The sequence below is a fragment of the Arvicanthis niloticus genome, chromosome 22 (genome assembly GCF_011762505.2).
Source record: "Arvicanthis niloticus isolate mArvNil1 chromosome 22, mArvNil1.pat.X, whole genome shotgun sequence".
In the NCBI taxonomy this organism is placed as follows: Eukaryota; Metazoa; Chordata; class Mammalia; order Rodentia; family Muridae; genus Arvicanthis; species Arvicanthis niloticus.
The window spans coordinates 23019629-23037478 of NC_133429.1; the positions used below are offsets into that span (position 1 = coordinate 23019629).

At 40.3% G+C, this 17850-nt stretch overlaps 1 pseudogene; it reads right to left on the minus strand.

Moving 5' to 3' along the window:
• Nucleotides 1-16640: 16640 nt before the first annotated feature.
• On the minus strand, nt 16641-16740 carry LOC143436521 (U6 spliceosomal RNA; annotated as a pseudogene).
• Between the last annotated feature and the right edge of the window lie 1110 nt (nt 16741-17850).

Consider the following 17850-nt stretch of genomic DNA (forward strand, 5'->3'; position numbering starts at 1 on the left):
TTTTCTCTTTCCTTTCTTCCCAAAGCATTTAAGACTATTGTAAATTTTAATGTAATAGACTCAGTATTTCCATTGTGATTTGCACTCATTATTCTTCTAAGGAAAACCCCAATTGAATAAAATCTTTAATGTTCTAGAAATTTACACTTTATTTTCTCTATCTTCATCTTATCTGAAATTAACCTTGATATATTGATATGGAATAGAGAATGATCTTTTTTGATACGATTAACTGACTCTCACTCCCTCTGATTTGTGCTTTGTCTTTCATACGCACGGTCTCATGTGGTTTCTATTTTGTTCTGTTGGCTAAAAAAATATGATTGTTCATAAGCATCACAGAGTTTCTGGGTATTCTACTTTTATAAAAACTCTAAAGTGGTTGGGCATTTACTGTTATTATTCTAATTTGAGAACATTTTGGCTTTTCTTGTTCCTCTGAATTCCTGTTGACAACCATTTCAATAATAAGTTCTCAAATTCTTCAAAATGTGTGCCTGGGAGTCAGGTTTTCAGAGGAGCCAATCCCAGAGCTTGCGTGTAGCTTTTAAACCTGCGCTGTAGTTCGTAGTCAGCCCTTTCCCCAGAGTCAGGCATCAGTCCTCGCTAGAGTCCTGTACGCTACCCTAGCTCTGCAGATGGCTGCTCCTCTGTCTCCGTGAATAGCTTCCCTCAACAATGCTCCAACGAGTTGCTCTGTGTGCTGTTTGGCTCTTTGTATTTCATGTGCATGATATTGTAAACATGCCAGTTTTACCCACCCGTCTTCCCAGTGATGAACAGTCATCCTCCCGCTGCTGGGTGCTATAACTCACACTGCCTTCTTTTCATGCCTGTACTTTGTGAGGAGCTATGGGTAAGCATGCAGGAAGTAGCTCTCTGGATGGTAGGTTATGAGAATCCCTCATCTGCTCCAGTGACACTAGATTGTCCCCCAGGCTGCTGTGCTAGTTAAAAATTCCACATGCTTCTCTCACTGCCTGGTTTTTTTTTTTTTTTTTTCCTATGTCGCTATTTATCTACACATATGTAACATCTTGAAAGTTTGGGCTTTCATGTATTTCCCTTTGCATAATTCCCAAATGTTTCCCAATGTTTCTTTCTTGTATGACTATGACTGTGAACAAGTCTGTTCTCCAGAATCGATTACCCTCAATACATATGTGCCAATACAGGCATGCAGTTGCATGTACATGCACACATATACCACTGTTTTGTTTTCCTTATACATGCAAACTATGCAGAAAGCTCTTTTTTTTCCTTTCTGCCCCCCCTCCAATTCTACTGAATCCTAGTAACATGGAAAAGCATGATTTGGTTTAATGAATATGAATATGAATATGAATATATGTTTGCGGTAGAAAAATGAATTCTTTTTAAATTCAGATTTTGAAACTGCTGAATTTAACTAACTTTAGGCAATGTGAACAAGCAGAAGAGTGGTACCCAAACTGACTTAGCTGAGTTCGTTGTCCAATAGAACTATGAACCCAGTCTCTTCAAGGCAGAAGATAGAGCGCCATCTGCTGGGTGCCTTGTATTACTGATCTCCAGACATGTCTCCACTCTGCCACCTGGTGGCCTTTCCTATTGCTACAAACACACACTTGCTCAGAACGAAATTTGGGATTTAAACTGTCATCCATTTCTAACTAACCCCTGCAGTGCCCTTGAGATTTATAATAGAGGGATTCCTTTCAGCTAACCTGGTAGGAGAATAATGTTTGAAGGTGTAACGAAATCATCTTTAAATCTTACTGATGCAATTAAGACAGATGCTTGAATCAATATTGATTCATTGTTAATGATTCATTATCATCTGTTGTTCAAGAGCACTAACAAATCATTGATTCTGAGAAATTTGTTTAGAACATAAAGGTAAATAATAAGCTAAAATGTATGCTTTTCTTCTCTGTGTTTATGGGGCTCTGTATGCCTTTCTGGGAACTTTTCGAGGTCTTAGCATTTTAATGTTGCGTCCAGTTTGTCACAGAGGCCCGATGGCAATAGAGTAATTCCTCTGTATCCTGGGGTATTGGTTCCAAGGCCAATCTACAGGTGTGTTGTTCTTTTTTATATATATATATATAAAATGGCATTAGTATTTGTATATAACCTGTGCGATCCTCCCTTATGCTTAAAATCACCCTCAAATAATTTATAATACTTAATATGTGCAAATACTATGTAAATAGTTGTCCTAATGTGATAAAAAAACCTCTTCATGTATATGTTCAGTACAGACCCAATAATATTTGAATGGGTCCAATAATATTTGAAGGTTGGCTGTGACCACATATGTCTGCAATCTCAGCAATCGGGAGGCAGAAGCAGAAGGATTAATTAAAATTTGAGACCAGTCTGGGCTTTCTAGGGAGTTCCAGAACAATTAGTTCTAGAAAGAGCCACCATCTCAAAAAATAAAACAATACAAAAACATAATCCTCGTTTGGGTGGGTCTATCCATGTAGACATCAGGAATATGCAAGGCTACTCATATTCTATGAATATTTGTTGAGTGAATAAAATAATTAACTTCTACTAATATGAACTATGATTTAATGTCAAGAAGACCAGGTAAAGACTCCATTTCTGGTTTCAGACTAGAGTGTAACTGACTTCAAGCTTTTAAATGAAAATGTGAGCGGATGACACAGGAGACGAAGCATCTCAGAGAACATAAGCTAGTTTGGAGAACATAGCAGAGACACTTGCTAGTTAAGATCACAAATCACTGGCCTTTACCTTTCTAAATTTTTTAGATGTTTTTATATATTTGCACCTAAAATGCACAGAAACACGTATGCAAGAATAGTCAGACCTAAATATGTTAAAGAAATAAATATGGACTTAAGAAATATAAATGGCATGCTTTTGTCGGAATTCCTTGGGTTTAAGTTTTTTTTTGTGCTTAATGGGAGACCATTTTATGACTTAGTCAGACACCTATAGAGCTCTGTTTAACACCCTGTTTCAGTTAGGGTTTCATGGCTATGAAGAGACACCATGACCAAGGCAACTCTTATAAAGGAAAACATTTAATTAGAGCTGGCTGACAGTTTGAGAAGCTTAGTCCATTACATCATGGCTGGAAGCATGGCAGCCTGCAGGCAAACGAGGTGATGGAGAAGGAGCTGAGATTTCTACATCTTGATCTGAAGGTGGTAGAAGGAGACTGTGTGTCATACTGGGCATGGCCTGAGGATATATAAGACCTCATATCCCGCCTCCACCGCGACACACTTCCTCCAACAAGGTTACATTTCCTAATAGTGCCAACTCCTTATGGATCTATGGAGCCAATTATATTCAAGCTACAATATACCCACAAAGATGTCCACAGTATACATGTGTCACAGAACTAAGGTCATTTCACAGTTTGGTAGGTTTTGTTCTTACAATCCTGCCTATACCACTCTTGGGTTTTCCCCTTCCTCTGAGATAGGATTTCTATGTATCCTAGGCTGTCCTAGAAAACCCATGCTGTATACCAGGCTAACCTTGAATTTACAGAGATCACCCTGCCTCTGCCTCCGGTGTGCGGAGATCAAAGGCTTGTGCCACCACAGCCCAGTACAATCCTTGACTATTGTCCTCAGTGCACACATGTTTCTCTCTGTTATAGTCCAAGAAATGGGTCAAAAGTATGTATGTATTTAAACCTTTGGTGACATAAGCCTGTGTTTATTATGGACTGATATATGAAATGACAGTAGTCTTCCCTACTTTGTATGGTTAGTGAAACTGATGTGTCTTTATTTTTGAAGTGTTTGATATAATCCCATTTAATGAGACAGCGTCAGTTTTCTCCATTTGAATATTTGTTTGAACATCTTGTTGACACTGCCTGAATTTGCTGATCTTGCAAACCAGCCTGGTGAAGCAGCTGGACTCCCCTCCCTCTCACCCACCCCCCCTCCTGTCCCCACCTCATCCCATCCCCATGCTGTTCGATTCCCCCATCTCTCTCCCCTCCTTCCCCATCCCCCTAAGAATTCTAAACTGTTCCTAACTCCTAGGAGGGCTCTCCATACACTCAACAGTGGTAATAATACATGTGGTGTCTGCTTTATAGCATTGCATGAAAAAGTTTTTTTTTTTTTTGTTTGTTTGTTTGTTTTGTTTTTGTCCGAGGCAGGGTTTCTCTGTGTAGCCCTGGCTGTCCTGGAGCTCACTCTGAAGACCAGGGTGGCCTCGAACTCAGAAATCCACCTGCCTCTGCCTTTGCCTCCCAAGTGCTGGGATTAAAGGCGTGCACCACCACTGCCCGGCATGAAAAAGGTTTTTATGTGGATTGAAATGAATACACATTTTAGTGAAAATATTAAAGATGTATTAGGCAGATTAAAACCAGCTAAGGTTTCATGGCTCAGAAATAATTAGCATTCTCTTTTTGGCTTATATCTTGCCAGCAATAGACTACTTTAAACCAAGTTGGGGCTTTGCTATCTCTGTAGCTTGCAATCTGTTTCCCCCCCTACACTTAAAAACATATAAATTTTCTGTCATATCAATATGACATCTCTTCAGAGTTTGGCTGACACAGCACATAAACATTTACAACTTTCCACGGACTCTGAAAATTAACAAGGACCTGTGCATTTAATTGGATTGTGATTACGAATGAACCCAAGGCATTGAAGCTGAAGTATATATTTGTATTTTCTCAGTTACTAATTAAGAGATATTCTTTTACTAAGCACCCGCTGAATTTTAAATGATTTGCAACGTATGTGATAAGTAGGTAATTACCAACACAACCACTTTCCTAGGCAAGCGCAGTTACCACTGACACCAACTAGTATAAAGATTCCAGGAGACTGAAGAGCAGGCAGAGCCTGCAAATGACCAGGTCTCATTTAGAACACTTAATGCCTGTAATTGACGTCCGCTGCTCCCGGGTTTACATCCTTTCTTCTTTGTTCAGAGCGCGCAGTTTTTCTTCTTTTTAATATTGCTACTTAATAATTGCTCGAGTCTTTGCCCCTCAGTCAAAATAAATGTCACGTGTCCCAAGAGCTCCAAGAGCTACTGAGTTTTTATTCACGTCATAATTTTTATTGAGAGTAATTTCCATGGGGAATTAAATAGCATTCTTCAGTTGTTCTGGCTGCTTACAACAGCCCAACGACCCGTGTCTGTGTTTATTCTTTTTTTTTTTTTATTAACAGAAATGGAGCTTTCAGGGATGGAATAGCATGGGCTGTCGTTGACCATTAAGGCTAGAGCGCCATCTGTCGGCGATAGAGCACTAAGGCATTTACCGTGTGACCATCTCAACCAATAACCATCACCAATCTACCTGAGAGGAAAATTTCTCACCCTATCAAGTTTAGATCAAACAGGAGCTGACAGTAGGAACGAATAAGATTGGATTACATCTGACTTCAAATTTTAGTTTAAGAGGAAATTTTTAATAGAATACGTTTCATACATGTAAACTGCATTTTTATCATACGCTTTTCCCTCTCACACCCCACGTCCCCAAGCACATTCCGATCCCTTCACGTGCCTCTCCATTTTGTTTTGTGGCTTGCTGTTTGAATCTCCCCCCGGGCTGCCTTTTTGGTCCATCAACCCGTCCTCAGGATGCACTTAGCCATAGTCCGTCTCCTCTCATGGTGGCCTTCTCCTCTCTCTCTGTCTTTTTTCTCTTCCTCTCCTTTTCTCCCTCTCTCTAGGTCCCTACCTGAGACCCCCAGACAGTAACCAAGCCCTGCCTAACTCTACTCTCTTCAGGTATTGGCTGTAGCTACTTTTTTATAGCCAATAGCTTTAAATGAGGGGCAAAGTTTATACAACAAAGGCTGGAATATGTGAGAATTCGCTCTTATGGGGGCAATCAGATCTCGGGATCAGAATTAAGCATTTGTGTATACATCAGCACCAGACCAACCTGCTCCCCCCTCTTCCCTGGAGATGTAACTCTGTACTGTAAAGAGAACCATTTCAAAGTAGACTATTCTGGGCAATCATGACCCCTATCTTCATGGACATCAAAGCCAACCCTGTCACCTTCTTCTCTACAATCAGGAGGACAGCCAGTCTGTGGTGTTCTGCCTCTATGGCTTTATCTGTTCTGGGTATTTTATATACACAGAATCACAGAGTATGTGCAGTTTTGTTTAGCTTCTTTCCCTTTGCATCATGTTTTGTAGGTTCAACCATTACATAGCACGTGTTGTTGGGGTTTTATCTTGTACTGTCTGTTGTAGTGCTAGCCCCTGGGACCTTGCCCCCCCCAAGTTAATTCTGGTTGGTGAATAAAGACGGCAACAGCTAATAGCTGGGGAGAAGAGACAGGTAACGTTGAGGTTTTCTGAGCTTGGAAAGGAGACCATAGTTGTTCATAAATATAGGGATAACCGATTTTAAAATGTAACATTTATGCGAAAGAAACACAAACTTCTGGCAAAAGTGTTGGAACTTTTAGCTGCTCCTGTGAGCTCCTGCAAGGTCTGTGTCTAAGGAAAACCACGTTGTTACATCTTGCCAATTCGGTCTGAATTGCAGTTTCTAAATTTCAGTTTCTAGTGGTTGAAGGAAATACTTACCTGCAAATGGCATAACTTGGTAAGCACTCTTACTTCCAAAAATAAAGCTAACTTCTTTATTATAGTATATAATAAATACAATATAACATATGTAATATTCATACAGGGTTAAAGATCTGACTCCTGATGAATCTCTTATGTAGTATTCACAAAGATCTTTTGCATCTCCAGCATGATGGGAAAGAAATGCATGTGCTGCTTATTTGGAGACATAAGATTCTCTCCCTGTCTGTGATTGTTTGAATATGCTTGGCCCAGGGAGTGGCACTGTTGGGAGGTGTGGCCTTGTGGGTGTGGGATTTAATACCCTTGACCTAGCTGCCTAGCAGTGTCTTCTACTAGCAGCCTTCAGATGAAGATGTAGAACTCTCAGCTCCTCCTGCACCATGCCTGCATGGACGCTGCCATGTTCCCGCATTGATGATAATGGACTGAACCTCTGAACCTGTAAGCCAGCCCCAACTAAATGTTGTCCATATAAGAGTTGCATTGGTCATGGTGTCTGTTCACAGCAGTAAAACCATAACTATGACACTGTCCATCTCCCTCCCCTCCATCTGTGTGTGTGTGTGTGTATGTGTCTGGTGTGTCTGTATCAGTATGTGTGTGTGTGCGTGCGTGCCTTAACGATCTCTTAGTGATAAATGAGAAGGGCTAAGTTAATATCAGAGAAAGAGGAAGCAGCATGAACAAGAAGCTGTAAAGAACAAATGTTCTTTACAATTTTGGTCAACAAATGTTTTGACATAACTTCAGATATTTTTCTTGAAGGGCAGAATAAGACAAGTGACTACCCCAGGAACACATCTTACATGTTCCACCTTCATGGCAAGTTAGAACACACTACACAGATAGAAAACGCCAGACATTGAATTCTTTATCTTTCATAGAATACTAACTTATGAAGTAAATATTACACTCTATCCCTCCAACTTATGGGCAAGATGATCAGGAAATTCTCTGTGCCAATTATTTGGCACAGCAGCTAAGATCTTATTGAGTCAATTGTGATATCTATGATTAGAGAAACTGGTAGCAGCCTTCTTTCCAGCCTTGGCAGTGCATTTTCCCCACATCCTGACTGTTGTGCTTTTGAAACCTGTAATTCTGGTTGACTTGAAAGCCAACCCATAACCCAGGCTAGCCTCAAATTTATGGCTACCATCTCACCTCAGCCTCCAGAACTTAGCTGGGGTCCTGGGAGAGGGCCACGACACCCAGCTGTGGATCCCTTTTGTTCTTTTGAGCTCTTCTCTTCGAAGTTCCAAAGGAAAATTCTTCAAATTCATCCAATAAGATGGAGAGAGGGTGACATCTGGCTCATTTTGTCCCCACAGTTCAAGGATCTATTATAAATACGGTGCCATTCACCACGAGAACCAGAGAGTAAGGGGATCATTATTTTATAAAATCTATCAGACATTTGGAGATACACTTTCGAAGAGACATCATGCAACTCTTTGAATGACTATTTTTGTCTAGTAAACCTTGTAAATTGTGTCCTTGTTAAATTCCTTAAATAGTTTCTTTGTTCCTTTGCTCAAAAATATTAAATATTAGACTTGGCCTTAATCAGCTTTGAAGCTACAGCTTTAAACAATAATGAATCCACCTTCTGAGTATTGCCTTCTATTTTTTTTCTTTAACAATGCAGGGATGGAACATTAAATTATTCAGTTCTGACCTTCTGTTAACTTTTTGAAATCTGATTATCATCCAAGAAAGCACTCTAATTTCCGAGTATCTGGATAAATTGGTCAGCATGCCTTCTGTGTCCTCGTTTATATATTCATTCAGATAGTGAATCAAGGGCTGGCAGGATGGCTCAGTGGGGAAAGGCTCTAGCTATGAATATTTGAGGCCCTGAATTTGATCCCTGGGAACTACACAAAAGTGGATGGAGAGACCTAATTCCAAAACGCTGTCTGCTGATTTCCACACCCACGTTGTTTCTTTCTTCTTTTCTCGCTTTTCCTCTTGGAACTTCTGCTCATTCTCAGATATTTTTTAAGTGTTTTTCTGTTTTTGCTTGTTTGTTTCTGTTTTGAGATAGTCTCACTGTGTAGCCCAAGCTGACGTCACGTTGACAGCAGGCTCCCGACCTCTTGTATGCACCGAATACCATCCCAGTCCTAAATCTGAAGAGAGCATCCTTGTCTCTAAGGAGCCCACCTGTGTCTCCAGGATTGGCTTGTCACCTTCGCAGTTCTGTTCTGATTATAATTGTCATCGTCTTACTGCCTGGTGTTGAGTACATTCACTTTAAGTCCTTCTCTTCCACTGAGATTGAAGTACTGGCAGAGGACCTCAACCAGCCCTTGACTCTTTAGGATCAGCACAGGACAAGGCCTAGGTTTGTTACAGGATGCGTTCAAGATGAATGTACCTTTTTGGTTTCAATTAGCATACATGAAAGATCATCATAAAAACATACCCCATAGTCTGATTCCTATAGTCTATGAATATTGCCCTGTGGAACACAAGAAATCTCTCCTTAGGCAGAGAGGAGAAACCTGCTGTGGGTGTTCTAAGGAGAAGACTTTTGATAAGAAGGAGAAACACAAAGGACAAGAGACTGGGGTGATGGGACCTCAAGCTAAGGAACACCCAGATCCATCAGAGGTTGAAGAAGTAAGGGATGGGTTCCAGGAAGAGACTCTGGCCCTCATGAGACCTTCTGAACTCCTGGCCTCTAGAGGTACGTAAAACAAAAGTTTATTGTCTTAAACCATCCAGTTTGGGGCAATTTGTTACAGTGTCTTAAGGAAGCCATGCTAATCTCTTGTGGTAACATTTCTGAAGTTAAGTTCCTGTCAAAAATGAGGAGTTCTTTGGATGGACTAGCATAAATAAGGAAGGTTAGACATACAAGATTTTTCCTGAACAGCTTTTCTGATCCTGTACAAGACAAAGGTGCATTGTGACCCTCAAAGCTCTAGAATTTCTCAGCATCTTTGGCCACAGGATGTGCCTTTCTCTTCCTGTGAAATGTGTGTTACCATAAGTCTATAGGTGTCAGTGTTCACTAGAAAAGAACTCTAGGGTCTGTGAGACTTAGAGTCCATTTACAATCCAACAGAGGAGGGGTGTTAAGGAAGGTGCAGAGGGCATTGTTCTTGCAGTGTGCACACAGGAAACCAGCCTGAGGAGGATGGAATGCCTTTGCAAATATCTAATGTTTGCTTGGCACAGCTTGTCCGGTTGAGCTTTGCAAAATCTTCCTCAGGCTTTGTTTTCCTAGTTTCTGTGGAGCCAGTTCATGTCTCAAGGCAAGTTGAGGCTGGGCTTGCTGGAAACCACTGAGGAATTAGGTGAGTTTACTTGGTCTCCAGGTACATGTGAAGGAATGGCTCATTTAAGCTTTAGTGTGGGATATTAATGCTTGTCTGGGGTATTCTTTTCCCTTATGGCTATTAGTTTCTCTTCCTCATTATCCTGAATTCTCTTTCTTCTGAATGTCAGTAGCTCAGGATGCAGCTCGATTTAGTTGTATATGAAAGACTTAGTCATTGTATTTCTCTTGGCAAACCTGTCAGCATGTAACCCCGCAGCAAAATGAAGGGGAATCAGGAAGCCCGAGGATTTGACCTTATAATAGAACAAACATAGCCCCCAGCAATTAAATTCTAGGATGGAGTAGTAGCATGAAAAGTTAAGAAGTAAATAGGTCTACATGGTTTGATTTATTAAGTTTTTCAAATTATAGTCAATATTCGGAAAAACAACTGAAATAGTTCTGTGAAGAGAAAACCATTTCCAGCCATTATGCTATTTTAGCAGACTAATGATGGCAGGAAAACAAACAGAAAATGCTAGAAATATTGTTTTACCAGTATCTCCTTAGCTTGACCTTACAAAAGCTCAACTATTTATTTATTTATTTAACGTGCACATGTGTTCATGTACATGCATATGAAAGTCGGTCACATATGTGTGTGAATATGGTGGCCTGAAGTCAACACTGAGTGTTAACTTAATTTTTATTCACTTTTTTTTTTTTTTTTTTTGGAGTTAAGAGTCTGTCACTGACAGAATGCTCAAGAGAGCAAATAAGGCGACAAAGTGTGGGACAGAAAGTCAAGGAGGGGCCATGGGGAGACCACTCTACCTTGATATCCGTCCCATGTGCAGTCTCCAAAGATAGACACCGATATGGATGTCAGGAAGTGCATGCTGACAGGAGCCTGATGTAGCTGTCTCCTCGAAGGTCTGCCGGAGTCTGACATATCCAGAGGCAGATGCTTGCAGCTACCTATTGATCTGATCAAGGGTTCCCAATGAAGAAGTTAGAGGACTGAAGGAGCTGAAAGGGTTGGTGGCCCCAAGAGGAGAGCAATAGTGCCAGCCAACCAGAGCTCCCCAGGGTCTAAACCACCAGCCTGGGAGCACAAAGGGAGGCACCTATGACTTCAGCTGTATACTTAGGGGAGGATGGCCTTGTCGGGCATGGGTGGGAGAGGAGATCCCTGGTCCCATGAAGGCTGAACACCGAGCAGGGAGGAATTCGAGGGTGGGGAGGGGGGAGTGGGGGGTAGGTGGGGGCACACCCTTGTGGAGGCAGGAGGGGGGACGGCATGGGGGGGGGTTCCTGGGTGGTGGTGGGAATTGGGTGAGGGGATAAAATCTGAAATGTATTTTAAATAAATAAATTAAAATAAAAGAGTCTGTCACTGAACCCGGAACTCATCAATTTGGCTAGACTGGCTAGCCATAGATTTTTAGGGATACCAATGTCTTCATCTTCCAGGCCCAGGATTACAGGTGCATGCTACACCACCACATTCAAAACTTTTTTTTAAATTACGTATTAATTGGATGCTGGGAACTGAACTAGGGTCCCTAAGCTTCCAGGGGAATCTCTTTACTGGCAGAGTCATCTCCCTAGTCCCTGCTATCTCTATTGAACACTCAAATTATTTTGTGGCCACTCCCACTTGAAAGATTTCAAGACCGCATGTCTTAAATTACAGCTACTCTCAGATGTCTCAATAACCTTTAATTCTGTTTTTCTCTAACGTCCCATCAGGTCACCTTGTCTTCTCAATACTTCCTGTCCTGACTTGGTTCCTATGTATTTGCATTTGTTGCCCAAGAAGCTTAGTGGAAATGACTTTTTTTTTTTCAAATTTGTATGTATCATTTTTTTCTCTTTTAATGTACCACAGATATATGGCTTTTGTTTAGAATGCCATCTTGTTGCTCAGGGGTGAGGGTCCCAACAGAACCTCAGTCCTGGGAGACATCACTGTACCTGTGTCTGATGTCTCACATCCATCTTTGTGGCCTCTGACCTTAAGGTTTCTGCAGACAAAACGTAAGCACAAGAATCCATATTATCTACCCCTCCTCCAACCTTTTCCCTCGTAGTCCAGTATACAGCAAATATGAAGTCTAACTTGTGATAAGTCAGAGATATCTCTTTTCTTGGAAGCTGTGAGTTAGCTGGCTATAATGAATGTGAGTTTGTATGTGAGCATGTATGTGGGGGAGGGATGTGCATGTATGATGAGTTACAAACCATATGATACCTGCTTTTTCATGAATCAGCCAAATAGGGCTTTTAAGTCACTTGAATGTGGGGTTCAGTTGACACACTGGAGAAGAGAGGTCATGAAATGAGGAAACTTGGAGTTTATGGATGAGTTACTGGGTCATCTCTCTTTGCTGAGAGAAGGGGTGAATTTCTACTTTATCATCTTGGAATGTGAACTCCAAAGGTCTCTATCATTTGGCCTGATGCTATTGTTTAAATCATATGCTGAAAGCTTAACCTCTCGTGTTATTGAAGGGGTCTTTGAGAGACAACCAGTTTACATGGTCAACACCTTTGGGAGTAGGAATTATGCATTTATAGGACAGATGGAAATGAACTTGTTTGCCCTGCCATTATGAAAGGATACGCTAAGAAGCGACATTTACACCCATGCATACAAAGCAGATTCTCAATCTGCAGCCCCTTAATTTTTGCCTTCAGAAATGTGAAAAATACACATGGGATTTTTTCAATCTATCTAGTCTACATTATTTTGTTGTAACAGCAGAAAGGGATAAAGATGCTAAAAGTGCAACAATACTTTGATCCAGGAGTCACTATGTTCTGAAGTTCCTGCCCAAGAGGAAACATGAATTACTTCTTGATATCTTGGCTAAGGTTAAATAGAAAGAGCACAAAAAATTCTTACATAATGTTGAACCATGAATGTTTACTCCTTTTTCTCTTAAGTATAAAGAGAATGGGGTACATAGACCAACTGTAGCCACGTATGTGAGGTTCTAGATTTGAGATCAAACACCACAAACTTCCCAATAGAAAAGAAAATAAAGAAATGACCTTCCTGAGAGGTTCACTGGTTCAAAATGTCCTAATATGAAACTTTGGAGATGCAGAAGAAACTGAAGTTTAGGTGAAGCACTGGCCCCCATGTGGCACAAAGTATAATGAACTTAGACTCAAACATCCTTGGGTTCAAAGCCACATTCTGTCATTTCATTTGGCTATTTGTTTTTAGAAAGCCAAGGGAGATGCTGAAAAAGGCAACTCTTCTACACTCCCAGTCAGAGTATAAAAAACTAAAAATAGAACTACCCTGCATACATTCAGCAACTGAGATCACTATAGCTTTAGGTCTATATCCAAAATAAGTAGAATTATTACACTAAAAAGGAACCTCATCCTCATGTGTGCTGTAGCATCATTAATGATAGCCATGACATGAAATCAACTAAAGTACCCTTTGGCAGATGGGTAGATAAAGAAAATGTAGTCTATCTGCATAATAGTGTAGTTTTCAGTGGTTAAAGGGATAAAAACCGGTCATTTGTGTTGACATGCATGGAAATAGAGGGTACTGTCTTATATGAAATAAAACAGCCATGGGAAGTCAGACCCCCCCCTCCCGCTCTCACTCATTTGTGGGAAGATGCAAAAGTTGACCTAACAGAAAGTTCACTAACACAGTGATCTTTAGAGACTATAAAGGCAAGGGGGATGAGAAATAGAGGTTGGCCAGATTGAAGGTGCCGGATACAAAGGGAGGAATTATGATTATTGCACCACAGGGTAAATGTGCCTGACAACAGTTCACTCAACATTTAAATGTGGTTAGAAGACTCAGCTTCCAGCACAGAGTCATTATAAGTGTTCGAGAAGCCAGAATGCTACTACCTTGATTTGATCATTATTACTATATGGAGTTATCATACTATACCTCATAAATGTTTATAAGTACTGGGTGTCATTGACTTTAAAAACATCAGGTTGTATTCCTTCAAAATATATAACTTACACCGACTAATTCTTATCTGTAGCAGGATATTTTCCCCCCGCAAGTTGGGAAGAGTAAGGAGAGAAGAGGAGAAGGAAGAGGAGCAGCCTTACTCTTGTAAGGAACTTGTGGGGAAAATATTCTGCTACATTATCAAACTGAAAACATTAAGGAAATAAAAGCCAAGGATCAAAACTGTCTCTGAGCTTCTGCATTTCTCACAGGTAGAGATATCACCTGTGGCTTTCTTTCTTAACTCTTGCTAAGTTTTACACTAGAATGGTCATCCACTTGGCCCTTGGGTATTATCAGCCACAGTGCTCACCCAATGATGGACTCCGTTTATAATTTTCAAGAATGCTGGAAACTTTTGATGAGAGTCAAGAAAGCAAAGGGTCCAGAGTCTAAGAACATTTGCCATTCTTGCAGAAGATCCAAGTTCAACTCCCAGCACCCATGCAATGGTAATCACCTATAACTCTACTTCCAGGGAATCTGGTGACTCTTTAGTGCTCTGTGGAGATCGGAAACACCCATGGCGCACATATACATGCATGCATAAAACACTCTTACCCAGAACATTACAAAATTTAAAAATTAAAAAGGAGATAAAAAGGAAGGATATTGGTTGTTTTTTTTTTTTTTCTTAGACCCGGTATATGTATGAATTCTTACCACAATTGCATGGAAATATTTGATCTGAGAGTATTGGAGGCTGAGGGAAGGTAAGGACCCAACAAGAGTTTCCTGGAGACTCTCAAATCATGCGATATTAAAAGCATAAGAGTTGTGGAGGAAGAAAGAAAAAGAGCTTTAAGGTTTTCTTAATTCCATAGGTGACCTTTTAAGATAATTTATTCTCTAGGTAAGATAATTCAAATATATTCTGTTTAATTAACTGTGTGAGCGCTGCTGAGGGCCCATGTCCTTATTCTTGCCTGGGGCACATAGCTCTTTGGGACCATAAATTTGGTTAGCTATCTGATTTCTCAGTTTCCTGAAATATACTGAAACTACACAGTAGGTGTTTGCTGCGGTGAGTTAACATTTTGACAAATGTCCGTTGAATTCAATTGGTTACCTAAGGGCTTAGGGCCAGGGAGACGGCAAAATATTTATGAGAACGTTTCTTCTGTTAAAAAGCCTAAGAAATATAGGCTCACGGTGCTGTTAGTTCTTGCAGCAAAGATGGATGTGCGTGAGTCCACCCATAGCTGAGGCTAGTCTAGGCCTTTGCGAAGCAACTGTCCATATTAGGAGAGAAGCTGGTGGCTGAGAATAGACAGGCTAATCCTTTAACAAAGGTGATGCCTGAGACTCTAATACCCTAAGAGGAACTTTTTTAAAAAAAAGGAAGAAGAAGCCAATTACAAGCATTTTACAATGTGGGGGTCCTATGAAATGTTTAGTTTAAATCGGCTGTAGTTTAAGCAGGTTTTTTTTTTTTTTCTCTGCTTTTAAAAGAAAGAAGCATACTCAAGAAATAACCCTGGAGAAAGGATTAAGCTTAAGAAGGTCCCATACCTTCTATAGCTAAGGATTGGGGCAAAGGAAATTGTGGTTTCTGAGGATGTCCTGAGGCACAAAGCTGTGACTCATTGACTCATGAAATAAAGATTCAATTGTGCTCACCAAGGTCGAGTTTCCTCTCCCAAAGAGGGAGTGGCAGATTTGTAATTACTGCCAACTACAAGAACTGGAAAAAAAATCAGGGACTCCTAGTTAGAATATACAGCTAGCTTTTAGTTCTCCAGTGGTCCCAGATTTCAGGGGCTAGGTGCTGAGGAGGAGTTGAAGAAATCTGTCTTCTAGAAAGTTCTGGGCTAAAAGAGACAACATAAAACACCAGTGCTTAAGCAGAATAAACTTGTTTCACTTCTGCATATTTTTATTTTTGCACATTTGTCATTAGTTTTGTTTGTAATGCTTCCCATTTTTTTCCCTCTCTCCATAACTTCCGTGTAAGTTGGTTTGCTCTACAGAGAGTTATGTGGTCAGTATTAAAAGTGAGATGACATTTCTGACTGCTAAGGCCTTCTCCCTCTTTTTTATTACTAGTCTTTGTTAACAATTGAGAGTTACCTACTTGCACAATGTCCAAGTTGTGTGAGCTCTCAGCAAACCGTAGGGATGGTTTACAATTAAATAAATGTTAAAGATTTACATGCTGTTTCCTTATCAAATTTGAGTTTGCTGGATAATAGATCCACACAGGAATAGTATGAATATAATAGTTCTAGCAGTGAACACTGTATCTTTCAGAAAACTAAGAAATTTGTGTTAGAATTTGAATAGAAATAAATATTGCTACCATTTAAGACAATTATTCTTCTCCCGATGTACTAGAAGCATATAACAATTTGGAGAGGCTACATTTCAAACGACATTGTTTATATGTTTGTCACTCCCCAATAGATGTGGTATCTTGGGATGTGTGAGTGTGTGCATGTGTGTGCAGGTGCAAATGTATGTGCCTGTGTGTATAGGACAGAGGACAATCTTGAATGCTCATTTCCAAGTGCTGTCTTCCTTAATGCTTTTTTGAGACAAGCTCTCTCATTGGCCTGGAAGTCACCAGGCTAGGTTATCTGGTCAGCAAGCCTGATGGATCAATTTCTGCCTCTGCAGCACTGGGGTTATGAGGGAGAAACATCACACTTTGTTAGGTAGGTACTGAAGATTGAATTTAGGTCCCCCTGCTTGTAAAGCAAGTACTTTACTAGCTAAGTTATTGCCACTGTCTTGTAAATTAAACTCTATTTTTTATTTTATTTTATTTTCGTAGCAGAGGATGGTTTTGAACCATCGACTTCTGAGTTAAAAAAATATGGACCGCTTCACGAATTTGGGTGTCATCCTTGCGCAGGCCCATGCTAATCTCTGTATCATTCAATTTTAGCATATGTTCTGATGAAGTGAGTTTACTCAGTGTAACCCAGGCTGGCCTGGAACTCACTATGTAGCCCAGGATTCATGACAATCCCATTGCTACAGTATCCTGAATTCTGGGATTGGAATACTACTCCTGACTACAAGTCAATGTTTTCCAAGTAGTTACTTTTTCTAAATCACTCAAGATAGGTTGTTTCTAACATAGCATGTGGCATATCGTAAATAGATTTGGGATGTTACATGTGGTAGTCTGAATATGGTGATTTTTTTTGGAGGAAGTACTGTTTTAAATTCCCAGACATGTATGGGGCTGGTAGTGTGTGTGTGTGTGTGTGTGTGTGTGTGTGTGTGTGAGAGAGAGAGAGAGAGAGAGAGAGAGAGAGAGAGAGAGAGAGAGAGAGAGATCTGTTTATGAGCTAGATATCTTAAATATCCTACCAGTGTGGGTCAAACCTGCTCAATTTTCTTATTTGTTTAGGTGAACTGTCAGCCTATTGTATTTAGGTCAGTGTGTTCAATCTCTGATTCAAAACATAAGCAAAAAATTGTAACCGTATTAGACATGCTTAGTTTTTTTTTTCTGTTTGTCACCATTTCCTGAGCAATACTGTTTAACAACTATTTACACAGAAGTTAGAGTGTTTGCAAATAACCTAGCAATGATTTAAGATCTAGATACAATGGGGGGGGGGAGCACATGTAAGTTATGCACAAAGACCATGTCATTGTACATAAAGAACTTGCCCAATTTGTTATTCATGGGGTCCCCAATAATCCTGAGGAATGGCTGTAATTTCTAAAGAGGCCATCGGATGCTGAAAATCTTATTTGGGCCCATCAAAAATAACAAAAACAAACTCTAGACATTATTCTGACCACATGCACAAGTGAAAATGTTCATGGCTGCTTCCCCTGGCCAGCACTTGTGAAAACGTTTAAGCCTCAGATAACTATTGAATCTTTTTTTTTTTTTTTTTTTTTTTTTTTTTTTTTTTTTGGTTTTTCGAGATAGGGTTTCTCTGTTAGCCTTGGCTGTCCTGGAACTCAGTCTGTAGACCAGGCTGGCCTCGAACTCAGAAATCCGCCTGCCTCTGCCTCCCAAGTGCTGGGATTAAAGGCGTGCGCCACCACTGCCCAGC